General features: G+C 47.1%; 1 protein-coding gene across 1 annotated transcript in view; it reads left to right on the forward strand.

Moving 5' to 3' along the window:
* Positions 1-11,779: 11,779 nt before the first annotated feature.
* The window catches only part of FAM167A (family with sequence similarity 167 member A), a 39,481-nt gene continuing 29,776 nt past the window's right edge, over positions 11,780-21,484 (forward strand). Inside the window, exon 1 of the mRNA XM_053248489.1 lies at positions 11,780-11,989. The gene's annotated coding sequence lies outside the window, so the exon portion shown is untranslated. The remainder of the gene's footprint in view (positions 11,990-21,484) is intronic.

Here is a 21,484-nt window from a genome sequence, read left to right on the forward strand (position 1 = left end):
GTCAAAGGAGCAGCAAGTTGTATTTATGGTGAAGCAATCATATGGTCAAATCATATGGGAGGAGAACAATTCCGTTTACCCCATTTAATCCACCCACTCTTCCCTTTCTCTCTATTCTATTCTTAAAGCACTGAGAGCACCTGGCGGGTGTTTTACAGGCATGACTCAGAAGGATTCTCCTAAACCCAAGCTGTTACTTGGCAAGACAGCTAAGGGGAACTTTTAGTTTATATACAATTTTATTTGTATTAAAATTATGTATTTGTATATCCTCCTACAAATCAGAAAATAAAGAAGACTCTCTCTGACTCACTCTCTCTCTCTCTCTCAGTGTGACCAATGTGTGCCACTGTGTAGTTCGTGATTCAACACTATCAGAATAAAGGAATTCATTTTTTAATATCATTCACATAGTCATTCCAGCCAGCTCAGGATTGGCGATACCCCTCGCAAGGGATCTGTTTAGGGCATCTCTATTATCACCAATAGTTCAGAGGTGCTTCGTGGCTTCTGCCCTTCTACAGTTGCACTGTTGTTCTTCACAAAGAGAAAAAAAAATTCTGGTGTACCCCAAGGCTTTAAGCCTTGTTGGGGTTGGGCTGGGTACACTTTCTGATTATGCAGCCGCATCTTTTGCTCCCCTCCCCACCTTATAGCGGGCATACATGTCATAAGTGTCTTATCTTGCTGAAGCACTGAACAGACACACCCCAAACCCAAGGGAACTTGTATGCTAGAAATCAACACACACACACACACAACACTGGGGCCCCCATCTCCCAAGTCCAGATAAGACACAGGCACCTTATCGTGCTTGAACATTGACTAGCCACATGTTGACCAGTAGCATGCAAGCTTGCTTGTGACTGGGTGTGGCTGGTCAGTGTTCAAGCATGTTGAGATGTCTGTGTCTTATCTGGACTTGGGAGATGGGGAATGGGGTCCCCAGGCAGTGGCACTCTTATCCCTGGACTTTGGGGCCAAAATCCAGGGCCTTTACAACCCCTGGGCCCCCCCAAATCCTCTTTAGTCGGTCCTGGGTGGTGTGGTCACTGCTAGCCTGCACTGCGTTGGGCATATGAGTGTGACTATGACCTGTGCCAGGTGCTTTAGACAATTAAACTGAGTACCCAGAATGTTGGGGGGCAATATGCTAAAATCATTGTAAACCGCTTAGAGAGCTTCCAGCTATAGAGCGGTATATAAATGTAAGTGCTATTGCTATTGCTATATAAATGCTGCTCAAAAGTTGAGCAAATAAAAACATTTTTCACTAGTGTCTAAATCAAAATGTAGGCAGCACCTGATGAAAGGATCTTGTGAAGGGGTTCCATTAGGAACCCAGGAACATAGGAGGAAGTTGCCTTATACTGAGTAGGGACGTGCATGCATCAATTTTTTTGTTTTGATTTGTACTCAGATCAAATCACCCCTGATTTGTTTTGGGTCTGAATCTGCCCCCCCCCCCGAAACACCCCAGATTCGATTTGTGCCCACATTTTCTGAATCTGAATCGATTTGGGGCAAAAAATGGGTCCTGGGGGCAAAAGAGTGGGGTGGGTGGTAGTGCCCCATGGGTGCCTGCTACCATCCAGATTTCAAAGAAATTGGGCAAAGGGGTGATTTTTTAAAATTTTGTGTGTCTTTAGATAGACCAATGGTCTGACTCAGTATATGGCAGCTTCCTATGTTCCTAGATTATCTGGTAGGTAGGATTCAATGTTTGTCAATAAAATGTTCAGTGTTCACCATAGAGATGTGCGAAGTTTCGGGTACAGAATGATCTATACCTGAAACTGCCCATTTCAGGTGATTCGTTGCTGAAATGAATCACCCTCTTGCCCTCCTGAAATGTTTTGGAGCCGAAATGAATCACGCTCATTTCGGCTCTGAATAATTGTAGTTTTGGCCCTCCATTTTGTGGCCGATAAAGTGCTTCTTCTTCCTCCTCATTCTGAGTTCTGACATCTACTGGAATTTCCTGCCTTTTTGCCTCCCATTGACTTCAATGCAAAAAGGTCTGATCTGACATCTACAGTACTTGAATTTCGGGTCCCAATGAGAGTGGATTCATGGTTTGTATTTAAAATCTCATTTGCTACCAGAGAATCTACACTCAGAACACCGCAGAAACTACAGAACCTTGTACCCCATGGATTAGAAACCCATGGGGGTGGTTGGCACCCTATGTGCACTACACTGCCACTCACTCTGGGCCACACCAGCACCCCCCAAGCACAGTTATGGGGCTGCTGAAACCTCCATGATTCCCTAGGGAGGAAAACCTTAAAGATGTGTAAACTTCAACAAATCACCAAAAACCAGCCCTCTGTCCAAATCCTTTGAAAAAATTCTGGTAGCTTCCTTGCCCCCCTTGGGCACTACCACCAACCACACACCATTCTAGGCCACCCCTTTCTCTTCAACGTGAAGTGATACACCTCCATTATACCTTATGGGGGAAAGCCTTAAAGACATGTAATCAATTCACCAAAAATCAGCCCTTTGCCCAATACTTCTGCAATTTGGGTGGTAGCCTCCGCCCTTTAGGCACTACCACCCCACCCCACTCTTCCTCCCCAGATCCCACTTTATGCCCCAAATCTGTCCCAAAGACACTAAAACTTCAAGAATTTCCCCAAAATCAGCCCTTTGCCCAATCCCTCTGCACTTTGGGTGGTAGCCTCCACCCATTAGGCACTACCACCCCACCCTACCCTTTTGGCCCTGGGACCCATTTTCTTGATCCAAATCAATTTGGATTCAGGTTCAGATTAATTCAGATCCAAATCAAATCTGGGGTGATTTGGATGGGTCAGATTCGGACCCAAAAACAAATTGGGGGTGCTTTGATTTGGATGCAGATAAATTCAGTTCGGATCCAGAAAATCCAAATTGCACACCCCTAGTTTATCACACACACCCAGCTTGATGTGAGCCTGCCCCAGATGTGATTAGCTGGAATCCATGGCAATGGTGGCCAACCTGAAGCTCTCCAGATGTTGTCGGAGCACAACTCCCATCATCCTCAGCTATCCCCAGGCTTGGCATGATGGGAGTTATAATCCAAGTGCAGCTGCAGTGCCTAGGCTGGCCATCCCTGATCTATGACAGCAGGGCGTCTCAGGAAACTGTTCTGCTCTGGCGTGTAGATGTATTGATCTTGCCTGCAGCCTGCTGCTGCTTTCAGAGTTGTGAGGTGGGCAATGCTAGCACCAACCTCAAAAAACAAATAAAGAGCCCCAGATGCTTCAAAAGGTTGATATTAATAAGGCAGGAGCCTTTATTTATTTATTTATTTAACATATTTTTATACCGCTCAAAACTCACGTCTCCAGGTGGTTTACAACAAGCAAGCAAACAAAAAGAAAAAGTTAAAACAGGAGTCAAAATAAATGACAACAGAAAACTTCAAACAGTAGCTAAAACAAAATAAAGGGTACAGTAAAAGTTAAAACATTACAACAGTTTAAATTTTATAACAACATTTTAAAACAATGTTAAAATGGTTAAAACGATATTTAATTAAAAGCCTGGGTGAATAGATGAGTCTTTAAAGACTTTTTAAAAGTTGTCAGAGAAAGGGAGGCTCCTATTTCAGCAGGGAGCATATTCCAAAGCTTTGGGGCAGCAGCAGAGAAGGCCCGTCCTTGAGTAGCCACCGGATAAGCCAGTGGCAACTGCAGACAGACCTCTCCCACCTTTCAGTGGGAGGAGGGGTTCATAACGAAGAAGACGTTCTCTTAAATACCCAGGGCCCAAGCCATTTAGGGCTTTATAGGTAATAACCAGCACCTTGTATTTTGCTTGGAAACCTGTTGGTAGCCAGTGTAGATCTTTCAATACGAGAGTAATATGGTTTCTCTGAGATGACCCAGAAACCAACCTGGCTGCTGCCACATTCTGTCCCAATTGTAGTTTCTGGACTACACACAAGGGCAGCCCCACATAGAGCGCATTGCAGTAACCCAGTCTGGACGTTGCCAGCATATGAACCACTGTTCTGAGGTTGTTTCTCTCAAGAAATGGACGCAGCTGGCTTATCAGCCAAAGCTGATAGAAGCCACTTCTGGCCACTGCCTCAGTCTGGGACACCAGGGAGAGGCTTGGATCCAGAAGCACCCCCAGCCTACGTACCTGTTCCTTCCAGGGAAGTGTGACCCCATCCAGAACAGCAATAAGCATGCTCACTTTTGTTATATCAAAGTGGGTAGTCTTAAGACCACCCTATAAACCAATCAGAGAGGGACTAGTCTGATTGACTCCTCAGGCAGCCAATCAGAATGCCCAGAGGGTGGGGAAGTCTTTTTCTTTTAGCTACTCAGAAGAATCCAATCACCATTTTGGTTGCAGAGCCCGTTGGCTGGCTGGCTGGCTGTTGGATCTTTTGCTGGCTTCTTTGTGTTTGTTTGAAGAGGAAGAATGCCATATCTGCTTGCTCTCTGATCTGATAATGTTGTATGCAAGGCATTATGGCCCATTCCCAAAATGACATGCCAAAAAACATTGGAATAAACAGCAAATTGTAAGACTGGACTAATTAATCAAAACTGGCATAAGAAGCCAGAAAGTTCTTTTAGGGCATAAGCATGGATTTCTGAGTCCAAACTGCTTTTCAAATAATTGCAGAAATGGCTTTCCATGTGGGTATTGAGTAGAGAAGGAATAGATTATGTTGGAAGGAAAATATATATTTTTAATTCATTTGCTATGCAGAGAGCTAAAAAGGTTTTTCTCTGGATTGTGGCCAGTATCTGTAACATTAATATGCCCACTGGAGGTTATGGGTCATTGGCCAAGGAAGTGATCTCTATAAACAACATTTGTTGCTTGCCAGAATGGACACCCAGGCTAAGTGGTGGGCATCCATGGCAAGCAGAGAGGGGCACCCGGCTGTTCAACAGGCATGGAGTAGGGAGAGAGTGTCCCCATGCATCTTTGCTTCCCATGGTGTCCTCTAGGTTAGAGGAGACGGTTCATAGCTGCAGCAAGCTCCATTGGAAAAACTGGTTTTTCTATTATATTTGTCTGCATTTTTTAAACAGGCAGGCAGAGCTGCCTTTGTAACTTCCAAATGCATTTGTTCTCCACTTTTGTAGCTGGTCTCTAGGAACATAGGAACCTGCCAGATACTGAGTCAGACCATTGGTCTATCTAGCTCAGTATCGTCTTCACAGACTGGCAGCGGCTTCTCCAAGGTTGCAGGCAGGAATCTCTCTCAGCCCTATCTTAGAGAAGCCGGGGAGGGAACTTGGAACCTTCTGCTCTTCCCAGAGCGGCTCCATCCCCTGAAGGGAATATCTTGCAGTGCTCACACATCAAGTCTCTCATTCATATGCAACCATGGCAGACCCTGCTTAGCTATGGGGACAAGTCATGCTTGCTACCACAAGACCAGCTCTCCTCTGCTTTGCCTGTGGCTGATATAGATTTACTTACTTTTACATGTATATCCTGTGCTTCCTCCAAGAAGCCCAGAGTGGTGCACATGGTTACATTTATCCACCCAACAGCCCTATGAGGAAGGTTATGCTGAGGGATAAGTGACTGCCCCAGAGTAACCCAGGGAGTTTCATGGTTGAACAGGGATTTGAACTTGGATTTCCCCAGTCTAGTCCAGCACACTAAACACGGTACCTCTCTGGCTCAGAGTTCTTTCTTCTTGTTGTTGTTTATGATTAGTAGTATTAATTTCTGAAATAATCAGGCAGACAGAGCTGCCCTGTTGACTTCAGCATGCATTTACTCTCCACAGAAGGAGCCTTTTGTTGCTGGTCTGTGCTTTACTTGTGGCTTGTACAGTTCTGTGTGTGTGTGTGTGTGTGTGTGTATTTTGATCCCACTCATTAGCTACAAATCTACACTTTACCAGTTAGTGCTACGGCACTCGCCTAGTCCTGGCTTGACCTTGGCAGCTGCCCATAATTGGTCCCACCTTTGACTATCTGCGGCTCCAACCATCACCTGCCTGCTAGTCCCAGGAACTAGCAGCTGCCACCTCAATGCTGAGGCCTGTGGAAGATGAGCTGGAGTGGAGCCTCATCCAGTTATTAGCCCGGCTCAGAGACTGGACCAGAAACCACCAACGGAGCCTGAAAGATCACTACATTGCACGCTCCAGTGAGAGGCAGTTACATTTTAGAGTGGGAAGGAAGCCACCCACAGTGCTTGCCGTGAGAACCACAGCCAGAGTTCCTCATAAATCCCAGCCCTGCAGTCTCGTGCTCTGTCTAACTTTAACTAATGTCTGTTTAACTAGAATGACCTAAAGGTCAGAGGGGGAACATTCAGGCCAACTGAAATGCTAGTTTCCAGGGGCTTTCCACGTCAGATGTCCAATTTGTGCTCAGTCACTCTTTCATGTAGGGACTGCTTTGATTTATGGGCACTGCTGAAGGGCATTGGCAGAGTTGTACATATTCTGGACATGTGCGCATGCATGCGCGTGCACGCGCACACACACACACACACACACACACACACACACACACACACACACACACAATATCAAGTCTCTATGACCAGATAACTCAAAGCCTGCATTAAGGACAATCTGGAATTTTCTGCAACCCTTATGGGTCATGCAAATTGACTTATATTTTTCACAGTTAATATAGCTGCTTCAGCATGGGGAGGAGAAGAAGCCTGTGGCCAGTGGTTCTTATTATTTATTTATTGAATACCACCCTTATACCACCCTTCATTCTAAGACCCTAGGATGGTTAACAACAAGATCAAAACAGTTCAATGAAAACATTAAAATCCAGATAATTTTTTTTTAAGCAAGGGACAGCCGATTGGCCAACGGTCTAAATAAAAAGGGCAGTCTTCACTTTCCTCCTAAAGCTGGGAGAGAGGGAGCCATGTGGGCCTCCGCTGAGAGCGTGTTCCACAGCCTGGGGGCAACAATGGAGAAGGCCCTGTCCCAACAAATGCACCTCAGTAGGTGTCATCTTGCGAAGCAGAGCCCTTCCAGCCGATCTAGTCAGGTGGGTAGATTCATTTGGGAGCAAACAATCCCCAAGGTACCCAGGGGTGGGAGGTCCAAGCGGTTTAGGGCTTTAAAGATAATAACCACATACAAGCCACTAGCTAACCAATAATGGAGCAGGTTCACAAAATTAGACAGCTGGATTCACAGTCTGGATCAGGGGTGGCCAACCTGAAGCTCTCAAAGGAAATACATCTGTTTAATCATCCTAGTATGGCCTCCATCTTTATTGATGATAACTGACAATGGTACTTAAGAGAGCATCTTCTTTTTCACGAATCCTGCCACCTATAAAGATTACTTAGAAGGTCCAGTTACGGTTGCCACTGGCTCATCTGGTGGTGATTCGGGAATGGGCCTTCTCTGTGGCCACCCGGGGCTTTGGAATAAGCTTCCTATCAAAACTGCAGAAATCCAGACTGGATTGCTGCAATGCGCTCTATATGGGGCTGCCCCTGTATGTAGTCCAGAAACTGCAGTTTGTCCAGAATGCGGCAGCCAGGCTGGTCTCTGGGTCATCTCGGAGAGACCATATTCCTCCTGTATTGAAGGAGTTACACTGGCTGCCGATATGTTTCTGGGCGAAATACAAGGTGTTAGTTATAACCTATAAAGCCCTAAACGGCTTGGGCCCTGGGTATTTAAGATAACATCTTCTTCGTTAGGAACCCCATCGCCCATTGAGATCATCAGGAGAGGTCCGTCTGCATTTGCCACCGGCTCGTCCGGTGGCTACTCGGGGATGGGCTTTCTCCATTGCTGCCCCGAGGCTTTGGAATATGCTCCCTAGTTAAATTAGAGCCTCCCCAACTCTGACAATTTTTAAAAAGTCTTTAACGATGCATCTGTGCACCCAGGCTTTTAACTGATTATGTTTTCATTGTTTTAAATGTTGTTTTAGAATATTGTTTTAAAAAATTTAAATGGTTGTGTTTTAAATTTCTTTTTTCTTTTTAACTAATGTTTTAATGTTGTTTTCATCTTGTTGTAAAGCGCCCAGAGACGTAAGTTTTGGGTGGTATAAAAATATGTAAAATAAATAAATAACTAGCCGACCCCTTCACAGAGCATCTGTGTGCTTCTTGGGGGGGCTGGCTGTTTCCCCCTCCCTCTCCCTCCTGTCCGGTCTCTCCTCTCTCCAGCCCCACGCTCTCTTGCCCTCCCCCTTCCATTCCTCCCCTCCCCCCCACCTGCACAGAGCTGCGGCGGGAGGCCAAAGAGGATCCCTCCGCAGCCATTCCTGCTCCTGGGCACGGACAAGAAAGCCCCCGCCGCCCGTTTCCCTCCCGTCCCAGGCTGCAACAGGCAAGGGGGCTTTGCCCCACAGCCCGTTCCCCACTCACCCCCTCCAGCGGCACGCAGGCCAATGCCAGTCCGTCCCGCTGCCTCCCGCCTCCCCCCAGCCGGCCTGCTTTTACCCCCCCAACTGTGTTTTCTGGCCTGGTGGCTTGGCCTGCCGCCATCTCCTCGCTGCTGCCACCTCCATGCTGAGGCCGGGCCTGCCGCCGCCTCCACAATGCAGCCGCCCCAATGCAGCTGCCACCGCCTCCCCCTTACTCGGGACGGCCAGGTCTGCCGTCCTGCTGCCGCCTCCCACCCCGGCGGACAGGCTGGACTTTGCCGCAGTCGCCGCCTCCCCGTTACCTGGGATGGCCAAGCCTGCCATCCCACCGCCGCTGAGGCTGCCTCCTCAGGCCATTTTGCGCCCGCTGCTACCATTCCCCCCCAAACTTTCGCTGAATGCCAAGAGCTCTCGCGAGAGTTCCGCCGCCAAGTTCTTCAGGGCACGCATGCCGGCGAAGCGTATTAAATATATAGATAAATAAATAAAACAAGAGCGTCTCCATTTCTGATTGCTTTTTAAGAGACCCTCAAGCTACACCTGTTTTCTCAAGTTGGGTTTTCTCAGGCTTTTAATTAAAATTAATTATAATCCGTTTAATTGGTTTTGTTCTGGGAAATGGTTTTAATGGTTTCTACTCTGTTTTGTATTTGTTACATTTTGGATTGTGTACACTGCCTAGAGATACACATCTATAAGGAATATATGTGGTATGTAAATATAACGAACTAACTAATGGGCTTGCAGCCCAGACAATACCCCCTGGATCTTTGGATGTGGGTGGTGTGTCTCCTCTTCCCCATCCTTGGGCCCTGCTTTAACCAAAAGAGCACTCGGCCTCCTGGCTTTGACATCAGTATGAGGCTGATGACTGCAGAGTAAATGAACAGAGAGGACAGAACTGAACTTTCAGTGCAGAAGATGGAGCAGGGTGACAGGGTTTTTGAGGGCTGACCCAAAATATTAGTGCCCTGAGGCAACAGAAGCCAGCCCCTTTTCAAAACGGACCACTGTGACTTTTGAAAGTGGCATGCTTGCGGGGCTGGAAGGTGGCCCACAACCTTCTCTTCTCTCCGAGTGCTTCTTGCAAGCTTAGCAAGGAGTGTGAGCAGTGGTCCCTCTCATTTTTTTCATCTCTGTGCGGAGTGAGTTTTTTTTTCTGGGCAGCAGTATCAAGGCAGTGTGTGTGCACATGGGCATTCAGAAGGGGGCCTTCCTGATTCAACCTGAGCGGGACCTAAAATGAACTGAGCGGACATCCAAAAACTTGTGAGCGTGTGCATATGAGCACAACAACAACAACAACAACAATTTATATAAGTTGCAGTAATAGGGTTGCAGTATATACCGTTTTTCAACAAAAGTTTCCAAAGCGGTTTACACAGAGGAATAATAAATAAATAAGATGGCTCCCTGTCCCCAAAGAGCTCACAATCTAAAAAGAAACATAAGATCTATACCAGCAACAATCACTGGAGGAGTTCTGTGCTGGGGGTGGAGAGGGCCAGTTACTCACCCCCTGCTAAAAAAAGAGCACCACCACATTAAAAAGGTGCCTCTTTGCCCAGTTATCAGGGGACTTTAGAGGGAAGGATGATTGTGAGACGAGGCCTTCCTTGCCAAGCGGGCAAGGGTCCAATTGGTCCCGAAGAGCAGTTCTGATGGCAGCAGATAGAGGCACCTTCACTGCTGGCACCCCAGTAATCGGCCACCTGAGGCAACCGCCTGACCTTGCCTTGTGAAAGGGCCGCCCCCGACAGCCTTCTTGGTAGCGAGGGTGAGTTTGTGTGTGGCTTTCTCGGGTGAGGATTCTTGGTATCTGCATGTCAGGGTCCTAAGCCCCAGCTGATGTTCCCTGCTGTGGGAGGCGGGCGTTAGGGCTGCTGTGCATGTGAAAGGCAGCCCGGAAGGCCCTGCAGAGGTGGCAAGTGGCACAGTGACCTAAAACAGCATGTGGGCACTTGCATAACTCTACTTCCACTATTTCTACTGGATGTAGCACTGTGGAGGAAGAGCTGGTCTTGTGGTAGCCAGCATGAATGACCCGTTGTGAAGCAGGGCCCACTTGGGTTTGCATTTGGATGGGAGACCACATGTCTGAGCCCTGTGAGATATTCCCCTTAGGGGATGAGGCTGTATCTCCATGGCAGAGCATCTGCACGCTTGGAGAGGAGAGCTGGTCTTGTGGTAGCAAGCATGACTTGTCCCCATAGCTAAGCAGGGTCTGCCCTGGTGGCATCTGAATGGGAGACTTGATGTGTGAGCACTGCAAGATATTCCCCTCAGGGAATGAAGCCGCTCTGGGAAGAGCAGAAGGTTTCAAGCTCCCTCCCTGGCAGCATCTCCAAGATAGGGCTGAGAGAGGTTCCTGCCTGCAACCTGGGAGAAGCCGCTGCCAGTCTGTGAAGACAATACTGAGCTAGATAGACCAATGGTCTGACTCAGTATATGGCAGTTCCCTATGTTCCTATGTCTCAGGTTTGGTCCCTGGCAGCATCTCCAGGTAGGGCTGGGAGAGACTCCTGCCTGAAACCTTGGAGAAGCTGCTGCCGGTCAGTGTAGATGATACTGAGCTAGATGCAGAGGCGTAACTAGGGAAAACGGTGCCCGGGGCAAGCACTGAAATGGCGCCCCCCCGCGCCCCCCCAACATACTACATTATACTTAGGTTTTTCCTCACAAGCCAGGCGCCAGCAAAGCAATGGGGGGGCCTCACAAGCCAGGCGCCAGCAAAGCAATGGGGGGGCGCGGGCGGCGCGGAAGGGACTGTTCGTGGGGGAGGGGGTGCCGACACGCTCCCTTGACTGCTGCAGCGCTGCTGCACTGAGCAGGAAACATTTGTATTAACCAAAAAAAAAAAAAATTAAAAAAATTTTTTTTGTCCTGGCGGCGCCCCCCACATGACCAGAAAAGATGGTGCCCGGGGCACGTGCCCCCCCTGCCCCCCCTATAGTTACGCCTCTGGCTAGATGGACCAAGGGTCTCACTCAGTACAAGGCAGCTTCTTACGTTCCAATATAGGTCACTGCAAAATGTCCTGCCTCTGCAACACCCCTGGAGCTGCTTTTCAGGTGCACAGCAGCCCTGGTGGGTCCCTAACACGGGTGTCTTAAAGCAAAGAACATTCGCCCCTGTCTCTATGCTAATCTGTGCTAAGTTGGTGGACATGCAGATGGGTCTCAAGCCCATGATCATTGCTTTCCTTTCCCCAACCTGAAATTTCGGAAGCCAGCAAAATCTGGCAGAGCTTAGGACCCAGCCTTGCATCTTGCCTTTCGGGTCTCTTCAGGGTTATGCCTTAGTGGGAGGTAGCATCCGGGGCTGGCTGGCATGAATGAGAGAGGGAGACAGAAATTCTGGACTCCAAAGCTTCAAACTGGAATAGTACTGCCGTCTCCAGGCAACGGCCCTGACGCAACCACACACACATGGGGGGGGGGTGGAGAAAGAAGCCCCTTTGAAAAAATGCACACACATTTTTCAGAGCTAAGGCAGACACAGACAGTAACCTGGAGGTGGGGCGGGAGTGCGACAGCATCACAGCTGCACTTCTGCAAAGATTCAAGTTGGGAAAACAGAGCGAGATGCAGAGTGAGAAATGCAAGCCCATCACTAGCATATTGATGGGGGAAGTCCTTAAGACCATGCAAAGCCTGGTAAGTTGCATTTATTTTTAATTTCTTCCCCCAGCGAGGGCAGGAAAGCAGAGTTTTGTGGGAAGGCTGAGAACCCTTGTGCGAGGGTGTATTCACACGACCAAGCTTACCCCGGGGTTCTAACCACCAAGCAGAGATTTCGGCATGTACAGGTCAGATCCACATGGGCAATTTCATTGTTTGTGTTTACTTGTAAATCATTGAAGCTGCAATGGAAAATATGCCCAATTGTTAAGTTCTATTTACAACAACACTGGAGTGGAAGTCCTTGATCTTCAGGAATAAAAGGCAGGTTTGATCTCTGGAGCTGTAGTTTCGAATGTGAACGGCAAGCTAACAAACCTCTGACCCACAGAAGCCATGAAGGAAACAAGAAGAAAAGAGGGTCTTGTCAGACTGAAGATAAGAGATGTTCTGATGATTTGGGGGTCTCTATTAAAATGGCAATGGGTGATGAAGTCATAAGGGAAATCATTAGTTGTTGTGGCATCTGGATTAAGGAGTGGCCATTTGAAATTAGCATCTCTGAATTCTCCACCTGCCCACAACAACTGGCAGTCTAAATGAAACGGGTGGTGAGATGCATTCCGAATCAAACACGCAAAAAATCCTTCATGCCATGGAGCTGGTCTTAGTGGCTCAGTGAATCGTCATAACCCTCTTGTAATATGGATGTTTTACTAAGGTGGGTGGGTGTACACTAAGCCAAGCATGTTTCAGGATCTATGTAATTGTCATGTAAACTTGTACTCTGCTGGGCACATTCATCCCCATCCTTACGCTGCTCTCTGAAAAATTCGAGGTTTACACCCCTTGTACTCTTCTTTGCTTCTGTGGAAGGCTTTCACCCTCTTTGTTTCGGATTTGCACCATCTTAAAAAAATGAAAAGAAAAAGCAACCCAGGGAAGGCTCCCCATGTGTGTGGGGAGAGAGAGAGAGAGAGAGTCTGATTGCGGCACAAATCCAGAGTCACCCCTCCAATGGAAAATCCCTAGACAGACAGAGGGAATGCACAGGGGTCCACCTCCAAGAAGATTATTCCAACCCCACCCCCCAAATGGGCACAGGAGCATAATGGGAGGTGCCATTGATGTGCCAGGGAACAAACATAAGAGGTGAACTGAAGGACAGCCTTTCTGTACTGGCGGTGGCCTGATTGGTTTTCAAAACAGCAACACTTAAATGAAGGAAACTGGGACAGACTTTGGTCCAAGATGGATCCATTTTCACTTTCCATTTTCTTGGTTTATGGGCACATGAAGAAAAAGCAGCAGATGCCTAGAAAATTAACTTTCAACCCCTAGGTGTTTTGCTGTGTTTTTTGTTTTATCAGCAAGGGTGGATCAAACTCTCTTCAGTATACACCCCATTTGCTTTTATCTGAAGCCTTATTCAGATGTTACGGTGTACCTGCATTCAGACGTCCATACACTCGTACATGTTTTTGCATGAACGACTGTACTTGCATTTCCTGGGTACGAGCCTCCTGAAATGCAGGATACAAAGGGGAAAGCCATATTTACACATTGTGTTCAACACCCGTACAATGAGTGTAGAGTGTATGCAGGTACAGATGCGTACACAAGTACAGTCATTCACATGTGATGTCAAATACAAGTACAAATGTACCCTGCATTTATACCCTATCTGTACCCTGTATTTGAGGGGCCTGCACCCTGGTTCACTTTTAACATGAATGCAAGTACAGCCATTCACTCAGACACACTTATGAGTGTGCAGACATCTGAACGCAGGTACAGCATAATGTCTGAAGAGGACTGTAGCACTGTACCTGCATTCAGCATAACATGTGAATAACTGTACCTGCAAACAGATGTGTCTGTGCCTGCTGTACATGGCCTGTATGAGTGTTGAATGTAACATGTGAATAGGGCTTGAAAGTGACACATGTCCTGAGGAGGGCCAGTTATCACAATGATTTTGCTGTGTGCAAGGGGGAAACACAGGGTTTGTGATCCCATTTCCCCATTGTCTCGGCCTGTGTCTAGCTGGTTGTGTGCATTTGTTATCATGCAGAAGATGGTGATTGAGCTGCCGCATGGAAAACTGTGCTTTCGAGTGCTCCAGTGGGTCGACACTCAAACCCGTCACTTGATTTTGGCCGCGATTTTCAGACTCCCTGCCTTCAGGATCCTCTTCGGCACAGACTCATCGGGCCCAGAATCGATGCACACTGCAAAATATTCTGCGGCACGTTCGAGGGAACGCCCAGTTCTTGACCATGCCTTTTGGACCTCACCATTGCTACATGCGAACTGAGAGAGCCATCTAGAAGAGCCAAGGGCCTGAAGCTTGGGGACGGAAGGCATGTGGTCCAAGCAATGCATGGAGAAAGGCCCAAGTTCAATAGGATCATAGAGCTTATTCCCATGTTCACTAGAAAGCGGGCTAAGGGAGCCGAGCCTGCTTTTGGAACCACCAGGCTCGCGGGTGAGCCTGGTGGTTCCACGGCACCTAGCCCACCTAATTCTTCCTCCCCTTAAACTAGGTTAATGGAGTGAGCGCTCCGTTAACCTTGGTTTTTTTAATCGTGTGCCACCGTGGCGTGCGACGACACATGAGTAGACCCCTAACCGGGAGGCAACAACAAGCCTCCCAGACTTGGGGGTCCCCCCAGAATGCCCCGCGCACTCACGTGGGGCATCTTAGAACTTCCGTCTGCAGGGCATCTTGGAACCCTCCCTGTTGAACTCTCCCGCTCGTGTGTAGAGCCTCATAGAGTTTTAGAGCTGGAAGGGGTCTTGGAGGTCTTCCTGTCCAGCTTGGTGCGGGAAACTGCTTCATCGTCCCTGGCACATGGCCACACACTCCGCCTCTGTTTGAAAACCTCCCGTGAAGACACACCTCCCATTCCACAAGGCAAAGGGCTCCATTGCCTGTCAGCTCTTACAGTTAGGAAATTCTTCCTAATGTCTAGCCTAAATCTGCTTCGGTCAAAAGGACCCTCCAGTTGAAAGGGTGGCTCTTTTTGAACCCCTAAAGAGCTGCCCTCTGCAGAAGAGGGCAAAGGCTTCTTCTCTGCTGCCCCAGAGGGCAGGATGAGATCCAAGGAGCTTAAATGGAAGATTTCAGTTGAGTATTAGAAGCAGGTTTGGCATAGGAGCCAATTCCCTTGGGAGGTGGTGGGCTCTTCCTCACTGGAAGTCTTTTCAAGCACAGCCATTTGCTGGGGATGCTTTAGCTCTGGGTTTCGTGCGTCAAGCAGGGAGTGAGAGAAGATGACCTTCAAGGGCTCCCTCCCCAGCTCTAGGATTCTGTGGTTCTCTGGTGGAAAGACAGAGAAAGACCCTTGCCTGGGACCTGGGAGAAACCCTGGGTGTTAGGAACATAGGAAGCTGCCATATACTGAGTCAGACCCTTGGTCCATCAAGCTCAGTATTGTCTTCACAGACTGGCAGCGGCTTCTCCAAGGTTGCAGGCAGGAGTCTCTCTCAGCCCTATCTTGGAGATGCTACCAGGGAGGGAACTGGGAACCTAGATGCTCTTCCCAGAGCAGCTCCATCCCCTGAGGGGAATATCTTCCAGTGCTCACACTTCTAGTCTCCCATTCAAATGCAAACCATGGCAGACCCTGCTTAGTAAAGGGGAACCTCATGTTTGCTGCCACAAGACCAGTTCTGGGTTAAATGGGCCAGTGGTCTGATTCTTTGCATGGCATCTCCACAGGTCCACACCTAGCACTCTCTTCTGACTACATACTTGGAGACAAGATCTGTAGTCGTGGAGAAGCTGTCTGGCTCTCGGAGGCACCCCAGCTTTGCTTGCAAGCTATTCCTACACATTTGATTTATGCAGAGCAAGGACTCTCCAACTTGGGGTCCCTCGATGTGGTTGGACTACAATTCTCATCAGGCCAAGGGCGATTGTGGCCAGGGATGATGGGAGTTGTAGTCTGACGACATCTGGGAGACAAACTTTGAGAACCTCAATGTATAGTATATACGTGCTGGTTGATCTGTGCACATGTACAATTATACACATGTAATGAAGTGTGCCCATGTGGTTATTAGTATACTTAAGTTGTGTTTGTCTCACTTATATATTCTTATGGCAGATCCAGGAGGAGATCTACATGTATGGGCTTGTATGCCTGCATGGGGCTGGTTGCACATGCAACAGCCTGTGCATCAGGATCTCTCCACACAATTAGGATCCCTGGAACCCTAGACTCCCAATCACGTGTGCATGTTGATTCCATGTAGACATTCAAGTGAACACAGATAGATCTTCCCTCTAGGGGTGTATGTTGTCACCAGAACAGGGCTGTAGTTCAGCCGAACATCTAAATGGTGGGTGTGTCTGTATGTCCGTAGGGTTCTCGCCACAGCAGTCTAGAACCCTGGGAAACCAAGGGGAGCGAGCTCTTTGTGTATTCCGTTGCCTGCACCTGAGCACACATCACCAGTCACCACCCACGCATGTTCACTCAACCTGGTTGTGTCCTGAGAACAGGGCGCAGGTGGAAAGGTTTTCAAGCAGGAGCTGCTCAGCCATCTGCCAGGGATTCAGGTGAGCAGGAGGTTGGATAAGACCACCTCCAAGGTTCCTTCTGGCTCTCAAATCCTATGTATCTATAATGGAAGGACCAGGCTTCTGTACCTCCAGTGGCTCTATAGAGGAGGGCGATTCACAGGGTGGTAGATACTTTTTCACCACTGCATGGCAAGCAACACCTGCCAGGAACTTTCCACCACATGACTAACAAAAGGCCTCCTTGGCACTCCATGACTACTAGCAGCATAGCACGTGATTTGGAGTAGGCCTGTGAGCAGATCTAAAAGTCAGAGTTGGGTCCGATCCAACCCGATCCGACCTTGCAAATGTCGGTTTGGGGTCCTTTGGATCCCTCCAAAAGTCAGGGTCAGATTCAGGGTCGGGATTGGAGTCAGGACAATTGAATTTTTTAAAAAAAGTAACCGCAGATTGATTGATTGATTAAATGCTGTCAAGTCGGTGTCGGCTCTTTGCGACCACCTAGATAGATTCTCTCCAGGATGATCTGTCTTCAATTTGGCCTTTAAGGTCTCTCAGTGATTCATTGCTGTCATTCAGTCATTCATTGCTATTGTGATGCCCACTGTGAATGTGGAAGAAGACTAACACAACACCAGAGAGTTGCAAGGGAACTGCTGTAACAACAGAGAATCCAAGAGGGAGTGATGCAATGTGAGAAAATTGCACAAAAACCCTGGAAATTGCCTGGTGGCTGCTGCTTTGTGAGTGGAAAATGGGCTAAAAACTTTTAAAATACTTTTTGGAAAAAATGCACGGTCAGGTCATCAGATGGGAAGAAGATGCCCCCTCCCTCACCCCTGGAGCTGCTCTCTCTCTCTCTCTCTCTCTCTCTCTCTCTCTCACTCACTCACTCTCTCTCTCACACACACACACACACCTCACTGCCATTTGCAGCTCTGGCGAGCTCCAATTTTTTTCAGAAGGGGTCAGAGAAGTCCAACCTGAACTGGGCTGGCCAAGTTCGGATTCGGACTCTCTCTGAACCTCTCCAATTTTAGTAAAATGGGACCATGCCCAATTTTACTGGTCTAACTTTGCACAGGCCTAATGTGGAGTCAATATAGGCAAGGGTTGTCTTGAGGATCCCATATGCCCAGGTGGTTGCCTGAGCTGACCCTGATGTGGTCTGTGTCTTTGCAAATTAGAGATACATGCATGTTATGTACCATATGTGTTGCACAAACCAATGGGGTTGAGTGGAAAGAAGGAAGCCCATAGTCACCCTAAAAGTTGGGGAGGTGGCACAAAACTAGGGAGAGCATCTTGTCTGGCCCCCCAAACAGTCCTACGTGCAAGCAATATTCTGTTATTTTTTAAAAAAACATTTGTTTGCAAAAAATGTAGGGGGCTCCAAAGAAAATGGGGGTGGGTGGGTGGGTTGAGGCAGGTGGTGTTGGACTACTCCAGAAGTTGTCAGCGATTATGGCAGCTAGCCCCTCACACATATATGTACTACGGTGCTGCTGGAGGTAGCTAGGTTTATAGAAAAATGTGCATTAGAGCCAGATCTGTATTCAAAACTGGACCTCAGAATGCAGTGTTGCAAGGTAGAACCACTCTGCACCTGCTCAGAAGCACTGGGCAGGATCCAGACTACAGGTGAAACTCGGAAAATTAGAATATTGTGCAAAAGTCCATTAATTTCAGTAATGCAAATTAAAAGGTGAAAGTGATATATGAGACAGACGCATTACATGCAAAGCGAGATAAGTCAAGCCTTAATTTGTTATAATTGTGATGATCATGGCGTACAGCTCATGAAAACCCCAAATCCACAATCCCAGAAAATTAGAATATTACATGGAACCAAGAAGACAAGGATTGTAGAATAGAACAATATCGGACCTCTGAAAAGTATACAGTGTACTGTGCTTGATTGGCCAGCAAACTCGCCTGACCTGACCCCACAGAGAATCTATGGGGCATTGCCAAGAGAAGGATGAGAGACATGAGACCAAACAATGCAGAAGAGCTGAAGGCCGCTAATGAAGCATCCTGGTCTTCCATAACACCTCATCAATGCCACAGGCTGATAGCATCCATGCCACGCCGCATTGAGGCAGTAATTGCTGCAAAAGGGGCCCAAACCAAGTACTGAATACATATGCATGCTTATACTTTTCAGAGGTCCAATATTGTTCTATTCTACAATCCTTGTCTTCTTGGTTCCATGTAATATGCTAATTTTCTGGGATTGTGGATTTGGGGTTTTCATGAGCTGTACGCCATGATCATCACAATTATAACAAATTAAGGCTTGACATCTCGCTTTGCATGTAATGCGTCTGTCTCATATATCAGTTTCACCTTTTAATTTGCATTACTGAAATTAATGGACTTTTGCATGATATTCTAATTTTCCGAGTTTCACCTGTATGCTAGCCATGACTAAGTCCTATTGAAATGAATGGCATTTAAGTTAGTCATGACTAACTGGTCTTGTTTATTTCAGTGGTGCTTAGTCATGACTAACGTGATCTGAATCCTGTTCAGTGTGTTCAGGTATCTGGAAAGAAAAGAAAAACAATTGACAACTCCAGGAGCACAAATCAGTCTCCCGAGGGTCAAATAGACCCTGGGATAGAGTTCCCCAAAGACATCTAAGTAAGCACAGACATCATGTGCAATCCATTTTATTGTTCATTGGCTTAGTTCCGATGTTTGTTTATCAAATTCTGGGCTTACATCCATGCATCCCTTTAAATGAACAGGATATTGCCATTTTTGCTATATGCACTTCTGGGAAGAAAAATATTGCTGTCCTGCAGTTTCTATTCTGTCAGGAGCTTCCTGCAAATGCACTCAAATGTTGCTTCCTCACAGCACATTTTAAATAGCTGAATTTGTTCCCAGACATTTCCCCAAATAAATTTGTTCCTCAAAACTCTGGATGCTAAAATATCTGAATGTTCATCAAATATTTAATAGCTGAGTTTGACATCCAATGACATGATGAGTGGGTTTCAGTTTGATATCTGATTGTATTTGATGGTTCATATATGAATTGGTATTTGACAGTTTCTGATCACTGACATGCAGTGGCATTTTGTGTTGCACTGAAGCTGATAGTTGACACATTTTAGTATTTGACAGTATCTTATAATTGGTATGCAGGGCATTTAGTATTCTGCTGGAGCTGATGACTGACATGTAAAGGTATTTAAAATCTGACAGTATTGGATAGCCAGGCTTACATGCAATAACATTTGCCTGTGCTTGATAACTCACACACAACAGCGATTAGTAATAAACAGTATTGGGTGACTGACCGCTTTTGAGATTCAATCCCTGTGAAAACCTAAGAATCAAATTAGGCCAGGAAGCCTACAAATTTGCCTTTTGAAGCAAACTTTCATAGTCACACTTGATATGTTGCATTCAGTACTGGAATATCAGCATTAACTGAGCAAAGAGGCACCTTTTCGAAGTGGTGATTCTCTTTATTTAGCAGGGAGACAGCAACTGGCCTTATCCATCCCCAGCACAGCATCCCTCCAGTGGCTATTGCTGGTGTCTATCTTATGTTTCTTTTTTAGATTGTGAGCCCTTTGGGGACAGGGAGCCATTTTATTTAGCTATTTACTGATTTATTTATTTTTATTTCTCTATGTAAACTGCTTTGGGAACTTTTATTGAAAAGCGGTATAGATATATTTGTTGTAACGTATCATATCGTATCATATCTGTAGGAGGTCCAGAGTCCAGTTCTCAGCACCTCCAGCCAGAAGGATCCAGCCACAGAGGATGGAGAAGACCCCTGCCTGAGACCCTGACAATCTGAGTAAACAATCTTGGGCTAGGTGGCCCGGGGGCCTTACTCAGCGTAAGGCAGTGTCACACTGTGGTTATATTTTCCTCTTTCATATTTTCCTTTTTAGCTATATTTCCTCCTTCCAAAAAAAAAAAAAAAAAGGCAATTAATCTAGAATCGTAGGGGGAAATGGCTCACACGTCATATTGTCCCCAGACTACAAACATCCTCTTTTCAAATTGACCCCCAGTCACACACACTCTCTTGCAATCAGAGGACTATGAAAGAGAGAGAGAGAGAGAGAGAGAGAGAGAGAGAGGAGACCCCCTGCGTGCTGCGCACGTGCTGATTGTGGCTCAGAGGTGCTGGCCATCTCCTCCCTCCTTAGTCACTATGGCAACATTTATACTGTACATGCAAAGTCAGCCACAGACAACGTGCAGAAACTGGCCAGAGGGTTTTCCATTGCTTCCCAGGTGTGTCATTCATTAGGAGACCTGCAGTCAGCAGCATCTCATACTATGCATCTCTCCAAACCTCTCCAAAACCTGCACAGAGGGGGGAAAGGCGACATTCAGTGGGAGCAAACAATTAATTAGTGGCATCCCTTCAGAGACATATCGATGCATTTGAAGGTGTCCTCCAAGCCGTACAGCACCTTGATTGATTGATTAAATGCTGTCAAGTCAGTGTCGACTCTTAGCGACCACATAGAGAGATTCTCTCCAGGATGATCTGTCTTCAGCTTGGCCTTGAAGGTCTCTCAGTGGTGCATTCATTGCTGTCATGATCGAGTCCATCCACCTTGCTGCTGGGTGCCCTCTTCTTCTCTCCCTTCAACTTTCCCCAGCTTTATGGACTTCTCAAGGTAGCTGGGTTTCTCATAATGTGTCCAAAGGATAATAGTTTGAGCCTGGTCATTTGTGCCTCGAGTGAAAATTCTGGATTGATTTGTTCTATGATCCATGTGTTTGTTTTCCTGGCTGTCCATGGTCTCCTCAAGAGTCTTCTCCAACACCAAAGTTCAAAAGCGTCAACGCTTTTTCTATCTTGCTTCTTCAAAGTCCAGCTTTCGCATCCATAGAGTGTCATGGGGAAACCCATTGTCCGAACTAAATAATCTTTGTAGGTGTAGACGCGTCACGGCATCTAAATATCCTTTCAGTACAGCACCTTACATCTTCAAAAAGAAGCATCTGCTCTCTTG

Source organism: Hemicordylus capensis, chromosome 1 (assembly GCF_027244095.1).
Source record: "Hemicordylus capensis ecotype Gifberg chromosome 1, rHemCap1.1.pri, whole genome shotgun sequence".
NCBI classification, from domain to species: Eukaryota; Metazoa; Chordata; class Lepidosauria; order Squamata; family Cordylidae; genus Hemicordylus; species Hemicordylus capensis.